A 6000-nucleotide genomic window follows, 5' to 3' on the forward strand; every position below is an offset into this window, starting at 1 on the left:
AATGATGCTACAGATAATTTTATTTTTTTAAACGTTTTTTTTGTAAGATTTTGTAAACCAATTGAAACGGGGCCCACCATGTTTTCCATATAATAATTTGGAAATTATATTGGAAGGTGGGTGGAACAGCTGTTTTGACGTCGATGTTTTGATCATAACTTTAATCAAGGTCATAATGCAAGGAAAGTTATTTCAGAGGTGTACGCATCTTTTGTACAGCAGTGTAATGTTTCTGGGCGGTAATGTAAACACAAGACGGATGGATCCAATGTCACAGCCTGACATTGGATCCATATTTTTCATAAAAAATCAATGAAATATTCTGGTCATAGGAAACTATTGTGTGAATTGTCAAAATTATCAAAATTTAATGCTTTTAACCTCCTCGGATGCTAAACGAACACTGATGCACCTATTCTTGTTTACAAATTCCGCCCAGAGAGAACTGGTTTCAATAGGTACACAGAATATACGCAACTGCAATTAACTTTCCTTGCATTATAACCTTGCGTTTGAAAATGGCAGAAAATTAGTAAATTAGAATACATTAACACTGTGAAACAAGACGTACACTTTGTTACGCAAAAATCGAGCAGTGTTTTGCCAATAAATACTTTGAAACTTAAGCTAAGAACAAGTACGTTGCATATTTAGATTTTTTATGCCAGGGCTACAAAAAAAAGTGTAAGTGACTGTGTAAGCTAAACCCAAGCCATTGTGACGCGTGACGCTTTAAAGTCCAGGTTTTAAAAAAAATTTATGAATAGCTTAGTTATATTAGATAAAGCTCTCTAGATATGAGTGAATTAAATCAAACTCGGGCCCACTCTAAGTTAAAATTAAAAATTTTAATGTCATCACAAAACTGAAGCAATTGAAATTATTGAATTTTAAATATTGCTAGGTTTATTTTAGAGAGAATTTGTAAAAAATTACTGTTTGTTCACTTTTGTGACATGGCCGTGGGATTTTTAATGGATTTAAATTAAAAATAAATTTTTTCAAGGAATCCGCAAAATCTCGAATTTTGATTTTATTTTTAAGCTGACTTTTCAAGCTCTCCTTTCATTCATTTTGGAATATTTTATTTATTCATTCATTCTTTTAAAGTATTCTAATTATTTTAAAAATTTAATCAATAAACTCTTATCTTGGACTTAATGCATTTCATGCATTGACACTTTTATATCCTTGTTTCTATCATTAATACAGGGTTCTAACTAGAATTTATCTATCTATCTATCTACCTATATCCTTGTTTCTATCATTAATGCAGGGTTCTAACTAAAATTTATCTATCTATCTATCTACCTATATCCTTGTTTCTATCATTAATACAGGGTTCTAACTAGAATTTATCTATCTATCTATCTATCTATATGCTTGTTTCTATCATTAATACAGGGTTCTAACTAGAATTTATCTATCTATCTATCTATCTATCTATATCCTTGTTTCCATCATTAATACAGGGGTTTAACTAGAATTTATCTATCTATCTATATCCTTGTTTCTATCATTAATACAGGGTTCTAACTAGAATTTATCTATCTATCTATCTATCTATCTATATCCTTCTTTCTATCATTAATGCAGGGTTCTAACCAGAATTTATCTATCTATCTATCTATCTATATCCTTGTTTCTATCATTAATGCAGGGTTCTAACTAGAATTTATCTATCTATCTATCTATCTATCTATATCCTTGTTTCTATCATTAATGCAGGGTTCTAACTAGAATTTATTTATCTATCTATCTATCTATCTATATCCTTGTTTCTATCATTAATGCAGGGTTCTAACTAGAATTTATCTATCTATCTATCTATCTATCTATATCCTTGTTTCTATCATTAATACAGAGTTCTAACTAGAATTCATCTACCTATCTATATCCTTGTTTTTATCATTAATACAGGCTTCTAACTAGAATTTATTACCAAACTTGAAAATAAACAAAGTTATAAATTTTTGCGGATAGATTAAAAGTAGGATATAAAAAAAGAAAGAAAAAAAAGAGAGAAACAAAGAAAGAAGAAACAAACCAAAGGAAGAAATAAACTAAGAAAGACTGAAAGAAAGAAAAAAAAGAGAAAAAAGGAAAGAAAAAAACAATAATAAAAGAAAGAAAGAAGGAAAGAAAGAAAGAGTTAAAAAGAAAGAAAGAGATAAAAAGAAAGTAAGACAGAAAAAAGAAAGAAAGAAAGAATGTAAGACAGAAAAAAAGGAAAGAGCGAAAGAAAGTAAGAAAGTAAGAAAGTAAAAAAGAAAAAAAGAAAGAAAGAAAGAATATATGAAAGTAAGAAAGAAAAAGAGAAAACAAATGTCTAATTAATTTAAGCTATTTAACTTAATTAATGATGTAAAATAAAAGTATATTTACAAATCAGTGACATTAAAATGATTTAATGTAAACCCGGTTTTTATCAGTTTTGAGTTTAATGGCCTATATACATTTAGAATTATAAATCTGCGGGTTTTATTTCCTGTGAGCGATAAGAACTTAATAAATATTATTTGTCTGAAAAATTTCAATTCACTTTGAGGGTAAATTTCAGCAGACAAATTGGACAGAAAAATTGGACAGACAAATTGGTCAGACAAATTGGACAGACAAATTGGATAGAAAAATTGGACAGACAAATTGGACAGACAAATTGGACAGACAAATTGGACAGACAAAATGGACAGACAAATTGGACAGACAAATTGGACAAACAAATACGAGTGTTGTTATTTTTGTAGTAAATTTTATTCGTATTTTGAACTTCTTCTCCTCCTTCTCCTTCTTCCAACTTCTTCTTTCTCCTTCCTTTCCGCTTCTCCTCTTTCTCCTTCTCCTCCTTCTCATCTTTCTTCTTCCTACTCCGTCTTTTTCCTTCCTTTCCAATTTTTTCTTTTTCTCCTTCTTCTCCTATTTTCCTATTTCTCCTCCTTCTTCTCCCTTTCCGCTTCTCCTCTTTCTCCTGCTTCTCCTCTGCGCTCTTCCTTCTCTTCCTTCTTCTTCCTTTCCACTTCTCCTCTTTCTCCTTCTTCTCCTCCGCGCTCTTCCTTCTCTTCCTTCTTCTTCCTTTCCACTTCTCCTCTTTCTCCTGCTTCTCCTCCGCGCTCTTCCTTCTCTTCCTTCTTCTTCCTTTCCACTTCTCCTCTTTCTCCTTCTTCTCCTCCGCGCTCTTCCTTCTCTTCTACATTTCTTCATAAATACATATTTCATTTAAGGACATTTTCATTGAGACACTTCAGATTCAATCCCAGATTTAAACTTCTAGGAAACACCCCGATTATCCTGCACAATAGATCCCCTACAAAGGATAGGAAGATCGAAATGTTAATTAAAAACGCAGTTGTTTATAAAGCCAGTTGTTTGCTATAAATGCTTTACAGGCATGATGTTCTTTATTTTCAAAGATACAGAATTTGAGCCACGTGTACAATTCCTGTTCAAAAATATGTGTGAGTTTAATTCGATTTAGATTGTGTAACTTGTATATATTTATGAAATAATTTTTTATTATTTTTATCATTTCTTTCGATATTTGTTAATTTTTCCCACGCTTTCAGTAAATAACAGTTAAACTCTTATAATTGAACATTTATAATTTGAATAAAATTCTTATAGAAAACAGACTCATCAGCAATATAATATTTATTTGTGTAAACTTTGATCTAACCATTTGTTTGTCAACTCTGATGTTTTTTAGACCAGCGGCGGCATTATTTGCTCTCTTATTTCGAGGCATAAATTCGCAAAACTTTTAGAATAAACGATTTTATTGTAAGACAATTTATGTTCAGTTGGAAAAATGCAAGATAGATATGTTTTTTATAGATAAATTTAAATAAAAAAAAAATAAAAGTCATATCTTTATCGATGATTCATTTCTATTTTAAGTTTTAATTCATGTTTCACAGTATAGTATTTCTAAGAAGCAAAGTTCACTAGCAACACGATAAATATAAAGGTTAATGGACAACTCATAGATAATTTCAATATCTCATACCACTGACATCAAAGCATTGTAGGACGTACTATTCATCTTTTTACCCTATCACGTCTGGGGGCGGATGGGGGTGGGAGATCCACCCCTCTGTTGTTGTTTTCTATATAACTTAAAAACGGCTGAAATTACTGACTTCTTTACTTTTTTAACATCATATAAAAAATTTTGTCAATCAGTTAAATGCCGGGTCGGTGTTTTAAAAAAATAAGAAATGCTTAATAACTTTTTTATTAATAAAGCTATAGGGCTACAATTTATATATTTGAAAAGCCCTTGAAAAATGAATATGGTACATGTTGATATTTGTCAAAATCAAACATGACTACTTTTAAAATGTTTTCCGACACACTTTTTGAACTTTTTTAAAATCCTACCGCCTTGCACCCTCACCATTACAGTTACAGGTCTAATTATTCTAATGAGCAGGCAAAATTGGACTAGGAACATGTATCACACTCCTCGATCTCAACTCAAAGGGCAAATTCATAGAGGGGGTGGAACCTTCCCCCCCCTCCCGCCTCCTCCCCAATCTATATTAAACAAAACCCAATTGAGATATGGTTAAAACACCCTTCAAGCAAGAAAAACAAAAACATCTTCCGAATTTTTGATCAAATAATGATTTAAAAGCCCGCACGCCCTTTGATAAATGCAGGGTTGCAATTATCGCGTTCAAATTTAAGACATTGGAAAAACTCTAGAGTTAAATTTAATCAAATTGAATTTATTTCTAAAACCAATAAGAGGATAACTGTTTAATGTACAAGAATAAATATGAATATTTAATACAAAAATTCTACTTCTTTAGCGTATAGAATTGATCTTAGGTCAGACTTAATAAATAAATTGTTTTTTGAAAACAATCTTTTTTTAAAACAAAAATGATCATTTTTGAAAATGGCTGTTTTTAGAATACAATTATTTTTAAAAATGATCGTTTCATTTTTAGTTTTTTCTTCATTGTTTTTAAAAAAAAGATCTTTTTTTTTGAAAAAGTGGACATGATAGGTCCTTACTTCCGTCTCATTCATAAAATTTCTAAATCCTAAGTTAATGGATTTTTTCTTTGAAAAAAAATGAATCATCTAAAAAAACAATGTCTACACAGTGAACGAACACCTTATCTGGTCAAGAATTAATGTAGATAAAAAGGGCGATTGCACAACTATTTTTTAATTAAGATAAGTGATATTATTAACATAGCGTACATGTATATTTTGATGCAGTTACTTTTATTGGTTACTTAAATAATGTTGTGCTCAATGTCCTGTTTGGCTGACATTTTTAGTGGAGACCCATGGAACCCTGGGGTGACATGAGCGAAAAAAATATTCCAAAGTGTGTGGGTTCAAGTTTTACAGGCAACGCCAGGCACTTCAGCTAGAAATGTTTAATCTACTCACAGGCCCAAAATGTTCAATGAATAGGATAACACATCTTTGTCAAATAGAACCAACAAAATCACTAGGTTGTAAACTGTTAGTCTGAATACTGTTAGTAAAGCCACAGCACTCCATTGAATTCTAAATAAGCTGAAACAAAATCCAACGAAAGTAAACGCTGTTATAATACTAGCAGTTCTCATGCATTGTTTAGTGATAACATCCTTTGCAAGCACTATGTTTTCAGCAGCTCTTCCAGTATTCCTTGAGGGATTAGGAGGGTTCTGATCCCCAGCAATGTCCATTACTACAGTTTCTTGAACCGATAGCCTTCTGTGAGGGGAGAGAATCCTGTGTTGGGCACATGAAGGGAATGCTTCAGTATGTTGTAAAACTTTTTGTCTTATGTTATCATCTGAAGAATTAGGAGAATTCTGAACCCCCACAATGTCCATTACTACAGAATTAAGATCTGTATCTTGTACCGGTTGCCTTCTGTGAGGCAAGAGAATCCTGTGTTGGCCGGATAGAGGGATTGATTCAGTGTGGTGCAAAATTTGTTGTCTCCTGTTATTATCTGATAAATTAGGAGAATTCTGAACCCCCACAATGTCC

Source organism: Eurytemora carolleeae, unplaced genomic scaffold, assembly GCF_000591075.1.
Source record: "Eurytemora carolleeae unplaced genomic scaffold, Eaff_2.0 scaffold78, whole genome shotgun sequence".
Taxonomy (NCBI): Eukaryota; Metazoa; Arthropoda; class Copepoda; order Calanoida; family Temoridae; genus Eurytemora; species Eurytemora carolleeae.